The sequence below is a fragment of the Siniperca chuatsi genome, linkage group LG7 (genome assembly GCF_020085105.1).
Source record: "Siniperca chuatsi isolate FFG_IHB_CAS linkage group LG7, ASM2008510v1, whole genome shotgun sequence".
NCBI classification, from domain to species: domain Eukaryota; kingdom Metazoa; phylum Chordata; class Actinopteri; order Centrarchiformes; family Sinipercidae; genus Siniperca; species Siniperca chuatsi.
Genome location: NC_058048.1, coordinates 12,780,153 through 12,804,001, shown reverse-complemented (window position 1 = coordinate 12,804,001; position 23,849 = coordinate 12,780,153). Strand labels below are relative to the sequence as shown.

At 42.7% G+C, this 23,849-nt stretch overlaps 1 protein-coding gene across 12 annotated transcripts in view; it reads right to left on the bottom strand.

The window, feature by feature from the left end:
* Positions 1 to 23,849, bottom strand: part of mecom (MDS1 and EVI1 complex locus) — a 132,574-nt gene that overhangs the window by 43,382 nt on the left and 65,343 nt on the right. The window lies entirely within an intron of this gene.

The following is a 23,849-nucleotide window of genomic DNA, read 5'->3' as shown; positions in this document are numbered from 1 at the left end:
TTCTGGACACGTTACAAACGAAATAAAACAGCACGACATGTCTGTTTTTTGAATCAAAGAAGAGACTAGCAATCAACATGCTGGGGTTTACACTACCTCCTTCCCTCCTTCACCCTCTTCATCTCTCCATCCTTCTCTCTGGCTGGTCATTCCCGCCATGGCAGGGATGACCACCTCTCTGTCTCTATATTTGCCCCTCTTTGTTCACCACTGGCCAATTGGGGCAGGCATCTGAGACTGAGACCATCGATCATTGGCCTGACAGCGGGCCCCAGGCGGGGACGGCCCTGTTATTTGGACTCTGTGATGACTTCCTCAAAAAGGGGCCCCTCCTTCCCTCATAGGCCTGGCATGGCTGAGGTTTGGTTTGGAGCCTCCATACCTTCCCTGTATGTCCATAGAAAACATATTGGATTCACTGGCCGCATGTTTGGGTCACGCTAGGGTGAGCAAGACAGATAGAGTGCGGAGTGGGAGTAAAATAGGTTGAGGGAGCACAAGTTGTGGTCCTGGAAGTTTCTTGGTAGCTTCTCGAGTCCCAAGGAGCACCACGATGAGGACTTTGGCAGCGGTAATAATAGAGTAGAGGTTAACAGAGTACATTTGAAATAAAGAAAACAAAAAGCACCAGCTGGAGTGCTTAATTTATCGACGTGATCTATCCAAGTTCTGTCTAGCAAGATACAGCAACAGTACATTATAAATACTTTAAGCTATCATTTGGACCCATGAGTTTATTTTATCTTGGTTTGCGCCCCCACATCTTCCCACACGACAGTGTGTGAACATCTTTGGAAAAGAATAACCTAAAAATACCCAAAAAGTTCCTTTACTCCCGTTCATTGTCATTGTGTATTACTTTACTCCTGCAGTACATCTTTGCCCCTCATCCTGCCTACTCCTTCAACACCTCCTCCCCTAGTTTCTCCCTCCTCTCACCCCCTCACCCTCTCTCAGGCACAAGACCGGGACTTAGTAGACATCCAGTTGTACTATTGTCTTGCCGCTCACATCGCGTTATCATTACAGCCAGCTATAATTGGAAACAGAAGTCTTTTTATTGGGATGCATGGTGACACGGGTATCTGTCTCTTCTGATATTCCCACACTGGTTAATTTCCCCCCTCATCTGCATTCAACAGAGCAGAGACAAGAGAGCGTGACAGTGGATATGGACTCCAATAGCTCTATGCAGACAAACCCCTCTGATGTACCCACACAGTAGATTACACTTACATATGTATAACGTAAATTCAGAAATTGCATGGAAACTGAGACAGACATGTAAAATTGTCTTTGAAAGCTTGTAGTTGTAAGAGGTAAACTGGTTGTTTGTGGGCTAAAAAACCACAATACTCCCTACCATGTCACAAGATCAAAAGTGATTCATGGCCTGCACTGTAGTTCATCCCCTATATGTCTCTTCTGTCTTTGTGCAGTATCTATCAACAACACCTAAAATAATGTTTTTAAAGGATATTTTGAAGTAGAGTTTAATAGAGAGGGTAATAGTGTGTATAATTATGATGGTAATTTGTGTTTTTTACTGTACAACTTATGAAAAAGCTTATTTTAGCATGGACAGATACATCCTAAATCACATATTTCAACAAACTCTGAAACTTTCTGGCATACTTTCAGTGCAGTAACTGCTTGCTGTAACCCTAAGGACACTAAAAATATGTTTTAAAGATGTTTGTGAGAATACGGTCATGCCTGGAGTGTCTGTAAGAGTGCTTGGCCCTGCGTGAGGAGCCTGTCTAACAAAGGGTGCACACACTTCATTAGCACTGTCCGTGAGAAGGAAGGAATCTTACACATGGAATCACTCCTGATCTCTCGTCTCAGGCTACTGCTGTGCAGAGCCTGGACTCGCTGGCTTCCTTCCTTCAAAATCCTCCTGGCCCCTGCCTAAACACAATGCTCAATTTGTTCACATCCAGCGCCAAAGAAAAGGGGAGACACACAAAGCATATGAGATAAGGTTACAAACTGTCCTCACACCCACAGGTGTGGAACTCTCAAAGCCTTCAAAACATCACCTAGTTCCCCGCCCCATGCCACCACCACCAACACCACCACCACTGCCACTTCCTCCTCCTCTGCTTTCTGGCAAAATGAAAGAATGGGCTTGAAGGATGGACAGATGATGAGGAGGAGGGTGAGGGATGAGTGAGCGCTAATAATAGAGAGAGAGTTATAATAGACCGGTTGGTGCGATTAGAGGGAATTTTGTCATTTCTCCACACACTCATGCATGCACAAATACACACACACACGCACATACATACACACACACACACACACACACACACACACACACACACACACACACACACACACACACACACACTTGCATACAGAGAGTGTTCACTCAGCTGCTATCTCACATTGCATCACGCTGCTCTGCACCTTCACACTAGCATCCGCCTTTGCTCTCTCAATCTCTCTGCCTTGCTCTGTTTCAATGTCATCAAATGGTTGGAGTTGACAAAAGAATAGAGGGAGTGCTGCCAGCTGCCCCAGTGAGGTCATTCCCACAAAGGCTCTCATTTTCACCCCACTACTATGAACATGAACCCTCCACTTGTCTTTTTACAATTACCCACTAGACACGTCCAAAGACATCCATTTCATCAGCCTTTATCCTGGGAAGCACCGTGGGGTTTGGTTCCTTCTAAAAATACTTTGGGGTATACCAAGCATCTACTGTTCCCACCAAGACTGGCAGTCTGGTGTATCGTTCCATCTTTTTCCGTTTCAAAAACGAATCGGAAAAACTGTTGTTTTTTGTTTTGTTTGTATGATATTTACGGTGTTCCAGTTTAACTGGTGATAGTCCCATGTGTGAGGCAGATGTGTCGTAGGTGTGGCTTTTGAGGATCCTTTGAAAAAACATTCTAATTACTTTGCTTCTCTATCACGTTAATTTGTCGGTGTCTTTTGAGAGATTACATAGAAACAGTTTGCTGGAACATTAATTTTAGTGTCGAAAATATTATACCTCTTCACTACGATAACATCATTCGCTGTCTGATCACATAAAAACAACTAATGCTGGAGTTGAACCGCTGATCGCTACAACAGAATGGTTTCTGCTGATGCATTCCCTAGTATGCCCATGGATGTATAAAGCGAATGTGAATGAGTATGCCACAGAGACATCGAGGAAGAAGAGGAGACAGTCACATTGCTAAACACTTCACAATAATAAAACCTGAATGCATCTAAAATGTTGGTGAATTGTGGTATATATTCTAGCCATACAATATAAACTTTACAATACATTCCAGAAATACTGGCTACATTTTCTACCTTGCATCATTTAGATCCACCAAAATCAAATCCTTAACATAGGCATCACGCCAGCTCTGGTGTAAAAAAACATTAACAGATTAAGTGGAGTTTGAATTAACTGGTGATATTCCCCTGCATGCGGTTGTGGTTGCAATGGCAATCTGAGGATTGGTCTTTTTGACGCAGAAGTAAAAAATCCCTCACAAAAAACATCTCTAGAAGTTACTGTATATTCTTTTGAATCTAGTTTCTACATCATTTTTGTACACAGAGATTCAGGGGTCTCCAACCTGCAAATTAGTTTAAAGCGAGGACTATAGGGAAAGACAATGTAGGTGTGTCGAAGCCTGTTTATATTACACAAACAAAACAAAAAACTTGATTTTTCCGTTTTGGTTTTAAATCAGAAAATCAAAACAAAACAAAAAACGACAGTTACTAACTGACAGTTTTTTTGTTTTTTCGATTCGGTTTTGAAACGGAAAAATCAAATAATTAACCATACGCAGATTTACAACCAGTAAATAACTTTCTCTTTTTGGTTGATGTGGTATTGCAATGTTAAGGTTTGTAGAACAATTTCTTGTTCCCAGTCCACAGGGATCAAGCATAGGGCACTTAATTTTTCATTCATGTAAATGATCATTGACTCTATCAAAAGCATTTTTTTTCTTTTTGCTGATGACACCAACAGTAGACATCGTGATCAATTTTCTCTGACACTGTCATGCTCCTCCATCGCTTTCTGTCTGCCTTCTTCTTGGGTTCAATCCATCCATCCATCCACTTATTCATCTGTCCATCCATCTTCACCAGCATGAAGAGGACTTTAATATGACGAGTCCTTGGAGTCCCAGCAGGACTCTGTCATTCGCTGTCTCTTTCTCCATTACTCTTGGCTATTGGTCTCCTGGGTTGTCACAGTGGCTACAGAAAGACTCTAATTGGCCGGTTGGGATGATTTTTCCTCCTTGTGAATAACTTGCTGTCAGTGGCGTGTGGAAGGTGCGCTGTTGTTTCAATTTTTTTCCTCTGCTTTTGTCATATAAGCCTTTTATATTTGCGCTCAAATTGCACACAAATGATTTAAGTGTGTTGGAATTATCACTAACTGACAAAATAAATAAAAAATGCATGCGCTCTCTTTAGCTCTTTCTCATACACATATATTATATATTTTCCCCTTGACTAGGTCACTAAGTCCATATCTCTCCTTGGTGGTGTAAACTGTAGGTGAATCACTGTCAAATATTGTCTCAGGATTTTCTCCCTTTCTTTCCTCATCTTTTTGTGTCTCTTTCACTGAAAGACTCTTTATCACTCTGTCATGAAGGGCTTTTCTTCCTTTGCGCATATCCGAAGGAGAAGAAGAAAGAGAACGAAGTGCCTTTCAACAAACGGAACAATGACACTTCATCGAGATCCTTGGCCTGTGTACATTCCACAAACTTGCACAATAACTTATCAGAGGTGAAAGGAGGAAGGGCAAAAAGAAAGATAGCTCATATGAAAGAAAGGATAAAAGGCAGAAATGTGGGGAGATAGGGGCAGGGAGGTGAAGAGGTGATCTGTGTGTATAAGAGATCTCCTTAATGAGGAAGTTTGCTTCCTCAAACCCTCTCAGTCTCTGAGGTCATGGTGAGGTTGCTTGAACGGTGGGTGGGATGCAGATGTCAACAACCTTGGTGTGCGTCAATATCGATTTAACATACTTTTGCACATGTGAATGCATGTGTATGCTCATTTTTAGAAAATCAGAAGCCATTGTGCATAGACAAATGTGTGAGAGCCACCTGAAGTCTTTATTTCTTACCATCTTGTTCAACTCACAGGTTCTCTGTAAAGCAAAGGGCTATAAATTTACAAAAGCTACATGCAACTTAATCTGAAAGTAGAGCTTGTCAGCAAACTTGATATTACAATTTAAGGCTGCTTCTTTTGGGTTGCAGTTCAAAAGAGATTAGGTATGCACCATTTAGTCATGCAGCTCTTGAGCCGGAATCAGTGGTGAGGGAGATCAGTCCAAAGGAAACAGGATCTCATCTGAGCTGATCCAGATCTGAGACCAGCTCGTAAAACTGTCCCCCCTAATGGATCACCTCATTGGAACACATACACTTGCACAGCACGTACATGTACAATCATGCACGCAAAGATGTAGGCCCATACTCACACAGATGTAAATGTGAATATATGTAAACCTAGGTTCAGGCATATAACCAAAGGCCAACACACTCCCCCTTTGTCTAAACCCACATGCACACTTTAACATCCTTTCATCAACACAGCTGTCCTTCTTAGAAGACAAGTTGAGATTTAAGCTCATGAATCCATAATACACAAATTCATGTAAATTGTTTGCTGAACCGTGTCATATTTGCATGTGTGTTTCAGGGCAAACAGAGCAGTGTGCACTGCTCCTATGATGTGGACTGGCTCTCTCAGGAGAGCATACACACACATTCACACCCCCCCCAAACACCAATAACATTCCCCCTTGCCCCCTACGGCCAAGCCCAGAGCTTGACCTCTCCGTGTCACTCAATCCACCAGGCAATATTTGCTTTCGTCATCATAAATATTAAATATGTGCAGAGGCAAATATTTGGGTTTGGCGACCTCGAAGTGGTAAATGAATTAATGTATTCACATGAGGAGAGCAGGGGAGTCAGGGTGTTCTCGCACACACACGTCCTTTCAGCTTCTCCAGCTCTTTACCGTAAAGGCCCGTCAGTGGTCACGCAGGGGAAGACCCACAACTCCTGAGGAATGGCATGAAAAAGAGCCATGGTACATGACTGAAATTTAGAGGCAGATGAGTGGTAACATTTTTTCTTCAGGTCTTTGCTGTTGTGATACAATGTGACGACTTACATTGTGTGCTAACAGTAAATTCATTAAAGAAATAGAAATAAAGTTCAACACAACTCCATGTTTTTATGTAATCATTTTAAATCCTCTTGCATATAAGGATAGATTGCCTAGGAAGAAATAAATAAGGATAGATTGCCCAGGAAGAAATGCCATCCATATTGCAGAGCCCACAATGTTTAACAATTGAACTTTCCCAAAAATAGCAATTTTGCTCCTTACTCTATCCTCAACTGCATTTAATTTCTCCTGTTTTCATATGTTCAAACTACAAAAGTGTATTGGTTAAGTAAATGTCTTCAAATTGACCCAGTACAACTGAATTTTGGGTATATTAACAATGTTGTGGTAATCAGATTATCAGGATGGTCAATGGTACGCTGTGTCTCTAATGTGGGTGGTGTGATTCAGAGGACTGGGTGGGGGCCTGGCGTCATGGGTAAACTGAGAAGAGCTGGCAGAAAGGCAATCCATAGCTAACCCCGGCGTCGGTGTATAATTGTGCCCTCTGACCCGGTGAACATCCTAAATCACAAAGCCAAACAGTCAGATCCCCCAGTAACTACCCAGGGAGAAGCCCTGCACAGCTCACCACTCTACTGCTGCCCCGGTTCTCAGGCCTGCGCGGTCCCTCTGAAACCTCCACACATACATAGCCTCAGGCTTACAAACTGCTCTTGAGTAGCTGCCCTGTTCAAAATAGATGTGGGATCAATCCACATTCGATGCTATCATTTAGAAATGCTAGAAGCGCCGAATTACAAAGTGATGCCCAGTCTGTTTCTTCTTTTCTGTCTGTCCATTCTGTCCATATTACAGCTGCGTCCCTGTAAGAGCAAAAAATCACAAAATTGAAGAGGACTTCATGATCTTTCTACTTCTGTGATTCGATCTCTTGGAATACACTAACTGTTCTAGTTCAGTGACTGGATCACAACAAAATCTTGAACTACACCAGTGTGGTGAATAACAAGACCACCACTTTTTTTCCCTCTCTTGGTCTCTGATATGGCTGAATAGAAGAATGCATGACAGTTGTCTCTGATCACAAACAGAAGATACATGGGAACACTGAGTGCCCATGTTGCTCTACCCAGGAGGACAGGATAGCAGCACTCAGAGGATGAGGGGATTTTAAGGAGGGTGGGAGGCTCAAAGACTGTCGTTGGAGGGGTCTGAAATAATGGCCCTCCTGGAGTGCCTGACAAAGACACCCAACAACAGAGAGATGCACTGCATCAAACCAGGGGGACAAGAGGGGTTCAAAAAGCGTTCTCCCCTGGGGCTTTTCAGCCTGGCATCCCTGCACCCTGGCCCAGCGGGGAAACAAGCTTCTTCACACAAACACAGTGGGAGGATGAGAGGATGGGACAGGGGAGCGCTACAATAGACAGAAAGGAGGGAAGCTCTGAAGGACAGTGTGAAAATGAGAAAACATGAGACACTGAATACTTCAGTCATTGTGGCGTCACTAACTGATAATGGTCACGGCAGCTGCTATACTTGAGTTCACTGGATTTGAGGGATGCACCTTCAATAACTGGTGTGTTGTGTTCATCAAATGGACTTTCACTTGTACATTACATTATCTTACGTTCTTTTTCCTTCTTCTTCGTCTCTGAATCAGTATCAAACTATGAGCACTTTTTCTGTGAACTTTTTCATCTGCCCAAAGATCATCATCATAGAAGCCACTGATGAGCACTGCTCATGTAGCTGCCATTCATTAAAATTCAGTATTGATGGAAACGCCAGTCCAAGCAGTGCCAAGCCAAGCTGCGCTCTGCCAAGCCAAAAACTGCCCGCGTTGTAACCCTTCCTGGCACGCCAGAGGAGAGCATAATGTGAGTCAGGTCCAACCTCTCTTTTGGGTGCCAAGAAGAACTCCATGTAACCCAAAACACTGACAGGGAGCCAGTCCGAATGTGAATGTCCTCAAAGAAAACCAATAAAACAAGACTGTCATTGTGGCATCCCAGAGACCAGACAGTTCAGGAAGGACTTTTAATATCCACTTTGTAGTGTATACATCTATCCTTGACTGAATTAGATGGTTTACAGTACATGCAAAGATAATCCAAAAATATCCTCGACGAGCAACTGTTTTCAAACCCCAACAAATTTGGTGTGTATGTATATTTATCTTGTTTATCTGTACTGTAAATGTCTTTCCTGTCATTCTGTCTATTTAAGTATCTGCTTATCTGACCGGCTGTCCGTCTGTCCGTGTACCTGTCTGTAGCATGCAGCTCACAAAAACAACGGAAAACTGTAAAATCATTTAATCAAAAGCTATACTGAGGCCCTTCAGTGTTCCTCTAATAAATGAGAAAGTAACTCTCACTGGTGGCTGTTTGTGTCTGTTGAGCTGGACATGCTGTCACTGAGTTTATTGCAAAGTGGAAAAGTCTCTATATAAAACCACACACACACACACACACACACGCATCTCAGTCTCATGTGGGCAATGGGCCTCATCTGGATCAGCTAGTTTTATAACATTTATTCATCTACAAGAAAGGGAAGGCAGAGGAAGGAAAGAGGAGAGAGACACAGAGAGATAGAGGGAGAACGAGAGAAATGAGTAGTTAAGTTTGAGTGTTTCTGCTTTAGATTTCTGAATGACAGTGTTCTGAGAAAATATAATCTGCTTTTTGTTTTAATAGAAACATTTAATTAAGCAAAATGATCCTAACAGGTTACAGCTGTATTTCCCCCTCTTGCATTTGCCTTTATTGCGTGTGGGAAATCCATTTCCACTTTATTCAGGCTGTCTCAGATTTATAGATTTTACAATTGTCTCCTCATACACTCAGCACTTCCTATGACTTCTGTCCTCTGCCAGTAGCCTGGCTGACAGTTGCAGAGCCTAATGGCGATGTTAAATCTCTGAACTGTAACACTTAATCAACTGGTTAGATCTACTGTAGACTCTGAAAAATTATGAGAAAAATAAATTTTCCAATTATAACAACTGATAATGGTATAAGCTAAACTGCAAGTAAATTGCCTCTGGAAGTATTGTATCGTAAGTCAAAAGTGAGAATTCTGAGATTTTAAAGTAGTGCAGAAAGCTTTATAAAAAACTTGCCTCTCCTGCTTGATAATTTATATGAACAACCACAGTTTTAATATCAAGAGAATATTAAATAATATGGTATCATATTTTTTTAAATGAGATCATCTAGAACCACACAAATGTGGCCCATATTTACTGCGCACAAACACTGTAAAGCAGAATTTAATATGCTTGCTATGTCTGTGTGTATTCAGCCTCGATTTAACACCAAGCCAGGCAGTATGTTCTCCATCACAATGCACTTGTGTGCATCTAACTGTCCCTGCACACACACACACACACACACACACACACACACACACACACACACACACACACACACACACACATAAGATTACACAGTGCCCAGCACAGCTCAGCCCGGCCTGCTAGCCTCATGGCTGTAATTGAGAGTTAATGACGCAGTTGGATCTGTTCTTTACTTCATATTAAACAGAGCCTGCTGCTGCTGCCTGGCTGTAAAAGCAGCCCACCTCCCCTCCTCTTCCTCCTCTTCTTCCTCCTCCTCTCAACCCTCTTTATAACCGGGCCTGCAGCCTTCCACACTCCTCCTCATTCCCCAATAGATGTATTTAAGCATTTGATTTAACAAGCGATGGGATCGTTGTTGGTCTCCAGCTTCAGGCTACTTTGCATGCATCCACTAGTCTGCCCACATCTTCCAACAAAAAACACATCTACTGTAACCACACGCACACACACCCAAATGACACATCTCTGAACAAAGACCCCAATGTATAGTTGGACGACAGGAGCTCTGGCACGACCCACGCCTCTCAGCTACCTGATAACAGATCAACCCCTCTTTTTAGGTTTTTCCTCTCCCCTCTGTAAAAGACACTGGCGAAAGAGAAGCAGCAGAAGCACCCCCCTCCCAAATCACTAGTAAGGGGGGCTCCTGCGACTGGCTGGCGCCAAGAACGGTGTATTGCCCACAGTGAGCAGGTCGCTCTGGGCCCTTCCTCTATCACTGACCAGACCAGAGAGAGAGAGAGAGAGAGAAGGAGAGCGGGGGAGAGGGAGCAATTGCGGAGATGTTAGGAAGAGAGAGAGGGAGAGGGAGAGAGAGAGCCAGGCAGAGAAAACAAACAGGACAGAGGCTGCAGTGTGTGTCAGGTCAGCGGGGAGTTTCAGAATGTTCTCCACCGCTGTTCTCCAGAGCGAAAACTCCTGGAGGGTTATCTGCTCCTGGCGCTGTCATTTATCATCAGTCAGGAGAAGCAGGGCCACCTCTTTGGCCAACGCAGTCGACACATAAAGACCCTCTCTCTCTCTCTCCCCCACACACACACGGACAGATGTATAAGGAGAACACACATAGAGATGTGCAAGGACAATGTAAACATAAACCCCCCATACATCCATGCACATCCAAAAACGACACATGTGCGTACTCGCATACATTAAAAAAAAAACACACGGTCAACAGTAGCATAAAAAAATAAACAGATGTGCGGGGATTAAACACATGTGGTGGATCTATGCATGCCATTAAAAGAGACACACAAAGTCATAAAAGCCATGTGGAATGAAATATAGGCTCATGAGCACACGCAAACAAAGTTGTGATCGTCAGGACCTCCCTGCGTTGGCCCAACAGCCCAGCAGTGTCTTAACGGGTTCCCCCGTTCCCTGAAGTATGCTGTAACCATAAAACTATAAGTTGTGTTTTTAGATGTGTATGTGTGTGTGTAACCCTAAACCAGTCCCTGCACCCCACTGGCAACAGTATGTAGTGCACACCATTGCAACCAATTAACCTTGGAGATCCAGAAACTTGCACACTTTCAGTAACAAGTCAGACACAAATTACTGCATATGCCAGCATGTTGAGGAGCATTTTTTTGCCCTTACTGTATATTTATTCTTATATATTACAGTCTATCTTAGTAAAACATGAACTAACTAACCAACTAAAATCAACAACTGTCACTGGAATTCAAAAGCAATCTCTCAAGGAAAAGCCCCCTCTTCAAGCTGTCTCTTTTACTCTTTGCTTAAAAAATGTCAATGGGTGCTTTCTCCTTCCTCCCTTGTTGTTTTTTCAGGAAGGCAGAACGCTGTGGAGTATTGCTCTTGTCAGCCACCGTGAAGGCTTCCCTGAGGTGTCAGTAGGGCCACTGATTTGTGTGCCCCACTGTCCTAATAGCCTCTGTCTCTTGTTCTCTCTTTATCTGTCTCCCTCTGTGTCTCTTGATCCCTTCTCTCAGCAGGCCGGTCTTGCATAACCATTTATTTTACAGATTTTTTTTTCTAAAGCGCCTGAAGGGTTTAATTATGTACATAGACAACCCCTATAAACTTCTATTCTGAGGACTTTTTATTGACTTTCGAGCCAGGCTACCCTCCGGCATTTCAATTAACCATTTATAAAGGAGAAACTACAATTAAATTAAAAGTTTCTATAAAGAGGCTGTCACATAATTTCCATTCTTTTTTGGAAGATGGCAGGCTTTATCTAAATGAGATGGTGTGGATATGTGAAACAGCTGGAGTGGGGTGCCTCATTTAAAGGGGAGAAAGAAGGGAGGGGAGAAGGGAAGGCAGGAGAAAAAGATACGACAGAAAGAGGCATGGAGAGAGAAGAAGAAGGAGCAGGAAAGGAAAGGAAAAATGAGACGTAATTAAAAAGTGAATGGAAAGGAAAGATTGAGAGAGAGATAGTTGCAGCAGGGCAGGGCAGGAGGGGTGAGAGGGCCGGCCGCAGGGCCCGGCAGCACTGACCTCGCTACTTAGGCCCTAATTACATGTTGTGAAACTTTAGTCGGCTCACAGTCATCTGGCTGCACTGGGCCTCCCGGAGCACAGACAGACAGACAGAGAAATTACAACACCATTTCACACACTTTAAAAGAGACAGAAAGCGAGAGGGTGAGAGAGGGAAGGAGAAGTGTGGGGGAAACTGAAGAGAGAGTCAGGGAGAGAGAAGGAAGGGAGGCTGATGTCACTTGGCGTTTTTTGAGAGAGAGTAACAAAGCGCGAGGGCTCTCCTTTGTACGCTGCTGCTGAGTGGAGCACTGGTATTTTTACAGGCCTAAAGATCTGTGCACTCATAACAATGTGGGTACACAGCACTCAGCAGGGGTGCCTCTGTGAAATATGCCCCTCTGCAGCACCCTCCCCTCTTTCTCTTAATATCCTCCATCCAAAATCTGGTAAACTCCCTCCTTAACACACACACACACACACACACACACACACACACACACACACACACACCCCGCACTCTGAGCTTCTGTGGCCATGAGGCTGCATTAAACGGCCAACAACCCTGAGTCCTTAGGCATCTCAAACACACACTCTCCACATACATAATGTACATGCATGTGCACACGCAGCTCTTTTACACACAGATACTTCATAGTTCTGTAGGCATTGACTCACTTTGAGGCAAATGTGCATTTGAGGATTGTGTGTGATTGTGTGTGTGTTGGCTTGGTGGTTGGAAAGGTGACATCTGGGAGTCACATTTGCCCAAACCTTCATCGTCCTTCCTCCTTCCTCATCACCAACACAAACCCAGTTCAGTGTACCTGCCCTATCGACCTTCAGTCCCACTCAGGCAGAACGTGAGTTGTGCCAACACCTTCTAAATCTCTCTCGCCTCCATCTCATCCTCTCTGCTTCTGTCTCGCCTCCTTTATTCCATCTTTTACTCCTGACCTCTTTTCTCCTCTCCTTCTCTCTCTTTTACCCTGACAGAGTGTCGGGGGATTTGGCCACCCGAGCAATGCATTGTGGGAAATCCAGGTGGACCCTGGGGTGCAGAAGTGGGAATTCCAGCAGGCAGCAGAAAACCGTGGGGGTGTAACCAGAGAAGGAAAGTGTTTTACTCCACAGATTTTCAGTTTTATTGGTTCAGCATGCAGTGAGCCAGTCGTCGCCCCCCTTCAGTCACATTTCAGATTAACTTTTGGGACAAACGAATGAAATGCTTGAATATTATAATATAAAACTATATTTTTGTGTTCATCAATGCCTAGCAATGCTGACCTTTCCTTCTTTCTTTCCTGTCTTCATCAAAACTAGGACACCTTAGTGTGTGGTTTTCCTTTTCACACATGTTTTCGGAAATGCAGTGATTGCGTTGTTGGTTTTAATGATGCATTATATGCTGCAATATGTGGTTTGTAGGTACTGCTGCTGCCGAGGTACCAGGGTGCTAATCTGATTTTTGGCCTGGTGTGATCAAGCCAGCATGAAGGGAAATGTTTAGGATAATGTAGATGGAAATTGTTGCTTTGACATTTGATTTTTTTCAATCATGCAAAACTAATGTAGTGTACACAGATAAATGTACATCAAAAATTGTGTTTACTGTACCTTCTTAGCAAAGGGAGTTTAAGATAAAAAAGATATAAAACCATACTATTCTACTATATGTGCAATCAATCAATACTGATATTGGAGAAATTCTTATACAGGGGTCAGTGACTGTGACTACAATTGATACCAACTTTTATCTGAACACGTCAGCAACTGAAATAATTTTCCATCACTAAATTAATTAATTCATTAGTTTAATATCTAAACATCACAGTGTGAGCCAGTTAGCCTAGAAATAATATAGTACTGTGGTATAGTGGTAGTACTTTAAAAACAATCACTCTTTGCTGATACAGTGTAAGATGTTGCAGAACACAAAGACAATTTAAAGCACAGTTTCCTTGGCTGAACGAGCAAAAGAGTAACTTTGTGTGTTCATGAGTGTGCATTGATTAGTGCTTTACTGCTTGCACTCATTTCCTAATATTAATTGGTGGGGTGAGGTCTTATCTCTGGCTGATCGCCTGTGGGCAGGATTGCTATCTGTAATCTGCGATCAATTTTGGCCGAAGTGGCTGGTATGAGAGGGAAGTGGGGTCGACCCCTGTGCCCCCTTGTCCACCCCTCCCCTCTCCACCTCCTTCCTTGTCTCAGCAACCCCCCTCCCCCAAAATCCCAGGGGTGGCTTGGTCAGCCCTGAGGGGAGAACATGCTGCAGAGCAGGCAGACAATTTTCAGGCTGACTGCTTTTACTTTCGGCCCGACCAGGGCCTCATGAAAACAAACTGACAAAACAAAGGACAGCAAATTAATGACCCGTGCCCCCTCCCCTCCAACCCCAACCCCCGACGATTGACTCCTGGCTTGGCACGTCTCTACCCTTCCTCCCCTCCTGTCCTGACTTTTGATCCCCTCCAAATCACGCATGCACAGACACACATATCTGGACATTGACACACTGACACACACACACACACACCACTACCACCATCACCCTCTTCTCTAACTCCGTGACCCGTGGCATCTGGTTTAGATTGTCACAGGAAGAGTGAGACAGAGACATACAGAGGGAAAGAGTGAGTGTGGGTGAGAGAGAGAAAAGGCCTCTCTGTCTGTTGCTGGACCTTCATTATCATGTGTTAATATTAATGCAATTTGAAAAAGAAACAGACATGGAGACACACTGGGTGAAGAGGGGCTTGTCTGTGCTGAGTGGAACAGCATGCTCTCACAGTCCAGACATGCTTCCAACCCGCAAGTCTCGTGCAAGACTGCGTTCCCTGAGACAGGCACTCTTCATTCATTGTCACTTTACCACAAGGTTTTAAGCTGTTATTATCACACAGGGTATGATTTTGCATGGGTCTGGCATTACAGTTGCATTTGCTTTACAATGTATTGAAATATAATATTCTTTGGTTGCTAGTGTAGGCCACAATCACACAGTATGTGTTTTCTTTGCAACTTGTTGTACTGTTCTGTAATGTTTTCATTGAATTTGAAATGTTTGCATGCTGCTTTTTCACACAAAGCGCCTTATATTTCTTGTTGCTCATCACTTTTTAAAAATTGGTGTCTGGTGTGTTATAAAGTGAAAGTGATTCAACTTTTTAAAAAAACTGTCAGCAAAAGTCTGTCTACAACAGGGATTTGGTCTATTTATGAACATTAACAGACACTTAATTAATCAACAGCTGATAACAATGTTTGAAGGTGTGTGTGTGTTAACAGGAAGCTGGATGAATATTGCTATGATTGCAGTGTGCAGTGTTCTCTTCCACTTGATGCTGATCTCAGAGCCTCCAACCTCCAAAAATGTTTGTGATAATGCAGTAAGTAATGCAAGATACACACATGAAAAAACATGTGCAGACAATCACGCACTCATGCACACATCAGATATTAGCAGAATAATCAGTAGAATGGTGTAATAAACAAGCAGATCTGATTAAAGTACAAATTAAGGCAGATTCCTGGGCTGTCTTTCACATGTGGTGAACACTTTCCTGAGAGCAGCTTCAGGCCATTCTCTGGGCTCACCAGAGCAAAGACAGAGTCAGACTGCCAAGGTCAAACTGTCTGTTCACACTTTTCATCACCACCTCCCTTCTGTCAACAGAAAACTAATCTGTAATGTTTTAAAATGAAGAGCCAAATATAGTGAGCACTATTGTCTAAAAGTTGCTGAAATAGGTAGCGTGTTTTGCACGTACCTGCACCTTCTTGTGAATTTGCATAGATACTTGGGAAAACTTCCATATGGGTCAATCCACAATTGCACATAATTTGAATGCTGGCCCTTTCTGTGTGGAGTTTGGACGCTCTCACCATTTTCACAGGGGTTTTCCTCTGGGTGCTCCACTTTCCTCCCACAGTCCAAAGATGTGTCACTCACCTAATATTTCAAATTGTGCATCGTAATGAATATGAGTTTGGTTCAGAGGATACGCTTATTGATGAATCCATCAAATACTTTTGATTGATTGAGTAATCATTTAACCTATAAAATGTTTTTTTAACAGCCCCCAAAACCCAAAGATATCTAATTTACAATGACATTAAATTAAGAAAATTTGAGATTGAGAAGCTGTGATATGCCAAAATATGGTATTTTTACTTAATATGTGACTTATACACTTAAACGATTATTAAACAGTCAACTAACTGGTTAACTAACTCATCATTTCCATCCTACTTTCAAATGTTAGATTTAAGAGAAATATATAATGTATATGTATGTTTGTTAAATTCATTTATTTTAATTATATTTCTATACTATCTGGGGCCTTGAGAGTCATCCAGTGGAAGACCAGTGGAAATTCTTGTGAACTAGCTCTACACATATAAGTCTAAATAGACTAAGTATAGATACTAAGGTTTCATTAAGAGTAAGTGAGAATTGCTCAGTGAAAGTGTGTATCACATAATTCAATTCAAGTACAGTCATTTAGTAAAGTTTAATTATGAATTGCATAATCACTGCACTATCTTCTATATCAGACTAGTGTTGATTTGTATGCTAACCTTGGTGTGGACTAAAAAATAATATGCTTGAGTTAACGAAGTTGACAGATCTGATTAAGAGCAGGTGACAAAGGAGCAAAGAAAGAACACACACTCAGAAACACACACACACACACACACACACACACACACACACACACATACATACACACACACACACACATTCCTGTAGGATTAGTCAAAAGACTATGAGCATTTCATCAAGTGATTCCCATTCAAACAGGCTTGAGAGCAGATCCTTGGAAAGCTCAGGTCAGCCCCGGCTTTTGGTTAGTGCTTAATATTTAAACTGGGAGCTAGATAGATTGAAAGTGAGTGTTATCAGTCATCGCTGTATTAATAAAGCCTGGTAAGTCGAACAGAGTGTGGAGACCTCTGCGGTATCCACACACTGGCTAACACAAATACACTCGCTCACTCAACCTCCTCTCATGTCTGTCTTTCTGTCTGTCTGACCCCTATGAGGTAACTGGTCACTGCAGCCAGATTTATAGCTAATCAGCCTATATCGGCAGCAGTCTGCCATGGACCGGGCCAACTTTAGAACATTACACATTACCACACAGGGAGGGAGTGATGTCAGTACGAGGAGAGGGATAGAAAAGAGTGAGGAAAGGGAAGAAAGAAGGCACAGGGAGGGGTGTAAAGGAGGAAGGGCAGCACAGAAGTAAGGAAAGAGTGAGTGAGGCAACGATGGAAGACAGATAAAAGCAAGAGGGAGTGACTGAGTGGTAAAAGGACAGATTTAAGGAGGAATAGAAGGAGGTGGGGAATAAGGTATAGGTGATAGGGAAGGGAACACACTCACCCCGCTCTTTCTTTGCCATTAGACCCCTTACTCATTAGTCAGTCCTTGTCGCTAAGGCATTGACATCTCCTGCCATTCCATATAGAGCTATTGATCTCTCACAGTACTCACATATGCAATTCAAATCACAACAAATATATTCCTTTAGCACTACTTATCTTACTCAGTGTGTGTGTGTGTATTTATGTGTGTGCAGGAGTGAGATAGAGAGAAGTGTATTTCCGCAAACTTGCATTTGAATGTGGGCCTGTGTTCAGAGTCTCCTCTCTTGGTGTATATCTTTATGTCCAGACTGTAATGTTTCTGTTAAGTGTATTGACAGGTGCTGATACATCTGTCAATACTATTGGTCGTTAGTCTGAGAATGAGGTCAAAGTTTTTGTCAAGGCGAGGTCACTGGCCTCACAGTTCATTCAATGAAAACGTGATCACGAAGGGAACACAGGAAACTCCATCAATACATGGACACTAAATTGAACTAAGAAAAGCATTGGTCACAAGTTTTACTTTTACTCTTATTTAAATATATCTTATATTATTATTTGATTTTTAACTTGAAATTGTATATTACTATTATTACTAATATTATTGCTAAATGTAAGGCAGGTGTGGAGACTAAAATTGAATGAAAACCGGATGGACTCCTGTACACTATCAACAAAAAATACATTACAGAAGCTAAAAAAGCAGATACGAAATGAATGAACGAAAGTCTTTCAGCAGAATGTAGCAGTTTCTTTAGTAAATTTAACATTTGGACCTGAAACAACTGTAAACAAGCTTCGTCCTCTCACCAGTGCTACCCTGACTGGTGAGGTTGTTGGAAATAGTTGAAGTAACTCCTGATTTGTTCCTCTTTGGCCATCATTCCCACCCTTTTTAAAGCATTTTACATAACTCTTTCGTCCAGAGTAACTTCATTTGGCCAAAATATGTCATCAGGGCTAAACTTCTCTCTCTTTTTTATTTTTTTTAAAGATGATTTTTTGGGCTTTTTGCCTTTAAGAGAGAGGGGATGACATGCAGCAAAGGGCTGGATTCAGCCTTGTCCATGGGGCGCGCTCTACCAGGTGAGCTACTGGGGCACCCCACTAACCTTCTCTCTAAATTTCTAGGCGAATCCTCCTGCACACAACAGAATCACAGTCGCAATCAGGCTCTTGGCTGATGTCTTACGATGACCCCGTCCCCTGTTTTTATCTCGAGTACCACTCTGTAACGCCACCGCAGCAGGCCGGTCTGCACCGTCTGACCAAACCACAACCACATGGTCACAGATGGATTCCTCCAAAGCTCCTACAGAACAGCCACCAACCGCCAGCCATCAAATTCCACCACCAAATAACCACAAGCTAACTACTGAAAGTGAGGGAAACTGGGGAGGAAAGAAGGAGGGATGAGATAGAAGAAAGGACTGTAACAGAACAAACAGGAATAAAAAAGGTAAAAATGGGAAACAAGTGCAATTTAGTTTGATGAAGTGCTGAAGTGTTTTTTCTCACTTGATTTATAGCTCTTTCTCTCCATCTCTTATTTATTAATTCACTCTCTCATTTAGTCCCTCTTTCAGTATCTCTCTTACGTTCTCCTTTATGCGTACACACCCACGGCCACCATGGTAACAAAGATGGAGAAGACAGAGTGATCTCCAGACAGCAGCACCATCATCGCCATCCAAACAGCCAAACACCCGGACATTATGCTAATTAGCTTCCTAATGATTGTCACCACTTAGGAACTGCTAATTAAAACCCATTTGATTCAAAGACACTTATCAGGCTCTAAGATTAAAAAAATTCCCAGGAAGGTAAGTAGAGTTATGGCCACCTTTGATATTTGTCAAGCCCCCCCCCCCGTCTGTCCCTGCTCTGTCCACCGGCTCGATTGCCTGTAATGGACGAGCTATATCTAGGCTGACCTAACCATTGTCACAGGGAGCAGAATTTGTGAGCTTTTAGAGTGGGTACACTCATCGATGTGGTGGGGGTGGGGGGCAGCGGTGACTGGGAGTAAGCGGTGGGTGCAAGGAGGGGGTTGCTTGGCAAGTATCCATCCATGCACTCTCCAGGCCACTTCGTTAGCCACCACATACACATCTCCCTGTCCCCCTCCTCTGTTCTCAGCTATGCAAATAGGATGCCAGTTAAATGCTGAATGAGGAGTGAGATATGAGCTTTCCACTCAACTGTGGAACGGACAGGACAGACGACAGAGCGGCAAATGCATTGCTTTGGGGTCTTTCAATCGCTCAATGAAGCAACTTCTAATTGGAAAGTCATGTTTAAATGTGGATCCTCTGTCAATGTGTCACAATCTTGTACCATCTTTCTCTTAACCGTCATCATTTTAATTTAATTTTTATTTTAATTCCTCACATTTTTCAGAGAGAAAGAGGCAAAGGATTGGACTTGAATTGACCAAATGAAAAAAAAAAATCTGGGAGAAAGTTAGAGATAGAGAGAGGCAGTGAGAGTTTGCCCCCTCAGCCCGGAGGAGAAACCGGATAGGGCCACTTTAAAAATCGCTTAACACGCTCGACACAAAAGACAGCTGAGAAACTTGAGCTGTGTTTGATTTGAGTGTCAGGGTGGGAGGCACTAATCTGCGGACATGGCGGGCACAGGTGGTGAAACAATCAAACAGCCCTGCACTTATATATCACACACACACACGCACACACACACACACACACAAAAATACTTAGACATGAAAACAAAAATGGCAACAAGCAGAACTGTTTACATAACTACACTTTCATGCCCATAAATGCACACAGGCTTGTATGGAAATATACAGATGGGAAAACACATGCGCGCACACACACACACACACACACACACACATACACACACTCACTTCAAGGAACACACAGAAGCACACACGTGCATGTCCGCAGCGGACTGAATTGCTATGGAGCGTGGTGTTGTTTTACTGGGCCAGATAAAGACAAGGTGGATCAGATTCCCAGCTCCAATTTCCCTCTCCTGCATTTCACCTTCCTTTTTATGTGTCAGTGGCACACGCCCTGCCTCAGTGATGGAGCACTGATGGAAAAAAGTGCATCATCATATATCTAAAAGGGGGGGAAAAAGGCTCTTAAGGGGTATCCTGGTGTCTTAAACAGCTGTGTCACATGTTTTAACACATCATGACTGGCCTCTTGCTCTCAGCTTTCCTGTTTATCAGTTTTTATCTAATATCTACTAAAGCAGAAATGAACAGTTAACAAGGTCACTTGCCCACATGCTGCAGAATATATCTCTAACCTGAAACATACACTAAACCCAGTCAGATATGGGTACTAATTTATATATAGAGAGTTGACAGTATTAGAAATGTCAGCACTGGACAATCTGAATAAAGTGCGACCCATAAACATAGAAAATTAAAGGAACTACATGTACATACAGGCACCATTTAGTACCATATCTGATTTTTGGATTTGTCAGAAGGCTGACAGAGGAAGGGAAGTACGCTGAAAACTATTAGGGACATCTCCCTGATGTTGAGTTGTAGCTGCTTTTGTATAATGCACATCTCAATTGTCTCACACCTTACAAATACTTCTGTAACTCAACTGCTTCTCTTTGTCCGCATTTCCTATTTATAAAATCAGTACTAGCAAATGCACAGCCAGCTTATGCATCTCAGCCAGGCTGTTATACAGTCCATGCCTCTGCTATTCACGCAACACGAAACCTATCATAGACTGTCAGGTGGAGTAACTTGAACGCTAGGTATTATTTGCTAATCTTATTTACACTCTGAAAGTGAGCAGTGGAGTGTAAATCTTAAGTTGTATCTGGGCAAGCCTCCACTTCACAAATAAGAATGTTGCTGCTAACACACTTACTTCGCTCAATAAAATGGAGCCAGCGATTTGCATTTCCGTTCACTTTTATTAAGTGAATCGAGCTTGACATATTGGAAATATGCTGTAGTATGTCGCGCAATGACCACACAAATCACAATACATGATGTTTGATTTTCTAAAAAAAAAATTGATTGACTTACATTTTTTGATTGATTACAGCTTTATCGTTATTTCTCACAGTGCGCCATTGAGAGAGATTGGGTGTTACACAGGAAGAGAAGGGGGTCTTCCCCTGAGGACCTCCCCCCAACTCACACATTTACACACACCACACTCACATATACACAGTCATGCACAAGCACAGACACACACATTCACACACATGCTTTGCCCTCAGGCCAGTCTCTGTAATGGGATCCTCACTGTTATTTCTGCTGAATAAAATAAATCCCACTAATTAACATGTTAACATGATTGATGGGCCTTGATTCTGCAGGGAGCAGGGAACGTCTGTCTGCACTCAAGCTGCCCTGCTGCTGCCTGCACACACAGACTGACACACAAAGAAAGATTCTGGGAATGACACATACAGAGGAGGAAATGGAAACATTTCAGACTTTCACAGGAAATCAAAAAAAGTAGACCTGAGTCCGTCCATATGAGTTAGTGACTGAATATAATTTCTGACTACAGACCTGTTTGTCCCTTCTTTACAACGTTTGTGAATACATATTAAAATATCATGTAAGATGCAACATTTCAAAATGTCATTTCCTGAGGTTAAACACTGTTTTTTATGCATTGCACAACCATGTACCACATACACAACAGTAGACAAATTGTTATTGGAGGAGCGTGAGAAAAGGCATTAAATAAGAGTAATGTGAAATGATATGGGCAGAAAACATTTGCGCTGTTCACGTGTTTGAGAACCAAACAAGGAAGTAAGGTTTGACATTGTTCGGAGTATAGACGTGACGCGGGGAGCATAACACTGAGAGAGCAATCAGAATCTAATCTGTCTGTGAGAGAACTCAAAGACTGAGGATACATACAAATGACCTGATAAAAACACTCAAACAGACATTCAATATTCAAAGTCACCTTAAGAGGAAGGCGGTAATGGAAATACTTGAATGTTAAATAACTGTGGGTCACACCATGTACATGTACACACCGGGCAGAGTGTGAAAACTATGTAGAAACCAAAATGCTAAAATATAGGCTACTTAAATCAGTTACTTCAAACTGATTTATATCGGTTTATTATTGTTTGTAATAGCCGGTTTATAATATTGTTTGTAATAGCCATTTTTTCTAGTCAAATAAAAAAAATGCTATATAAGATCTTGATCCTGATACCCTTTAAGGGTTGTGGGATAAAACTAGAGATGCTGAATAGAATTAGTTCTAATTAGGTACAGTTACGTCCATTAAGCCTGTAGTTTGTTGTTGCTTATTTAGATATGACTTCAGACTCATACCATCTGGGTATGTTTGCCCGCCACATCTTTGACCTCTCAGGTCCACTATCCTTTGTTAGTTTTTTGGCCTCACTGTGTAGGTGAATAAAGCAGTGTATTGACAGTTGAATACTGTACAATGTACCTGTCTGTCTGCCTCTGTTTCCCGCCAGCCTCCTTTTCTCTCAGCAGTTCTGGGAACACTGCGAAGTGGAGGGGCTGTCAGGGGGCTTTGCCCGCTGCGCCCGCCCATTCTTTATGAATGAATTAATCAATAGTGACACTGCACTACATGCTTTTTCCTTCCTCATTATTTTAATTAGCCGTTTATATGGATGCCCCCCCTCCTCTTTTGCATTTCATTAATACATTAACATGCACTTGACAAAAAGAGCAAGGACGTAGACACAGTGGCGGCCGCTTGGCTGGTCACTTTGTAGTTTCCTGCTTGTCTTGCCCGCTTCACCTGTCCCACCGACAATCTTCCTCCTTCTGTCCTGCCCCAAGCTCTGCAAAGCAACTTCAGTCATCAGTAATTACTGCTATATTATGCTAATGAGCATGGGTTGAGGCTTGCGCTATAAGAGACACAGTACTTTGAGAGTATTTCAAACAACAGATGCATATGTGCAGAGTTTGTAGTTGAGTCCATTAACACTCCTTCACACATTTCTTGTCTGCTACAGCATGGGAAAAATGTAAAAAGTAAACAAATTTCTATCCTTTCCAGTGGTCGCGGAGGGAAAGGGGCACTGTGGGTGTTTGTGGGTAAGTGAATGTGTGTGTTGTGAGGCTGCAGCAGCTGTGTGTGTATGGATGACAGGGTAGACCTATATTGTACATGTGCGGAGCGGTAAGCGCGGACGTGTGAGGCTGTGCATTTCAGAGTGGGTACGTGTGGCTATGTGTTGAGGCGTGTGCAAGAGTGCAGTCGCTACGGTGATGAGGTGAGAATGATGAAGCCCATACCTCAAATAAGCCACCATGTGCAGCTCATATGTTGGGTCTTTGTTAAAGAGTTGCTCATCATAACCTCTAAACTAAACTAAACACATGCACACACATTCTCCAGACTTACTCCCTCCCTCCCTACAGGCACACACACATACACAAGCACCCACCTCAGTGTGCTAATGCCTGCAGGCACAGGGTGATTGACAGTATCCAGATTGCCAGATTGTTCTCAGGAGCGTGGAGAAATGACATCACACTCATTACAACTTCTAA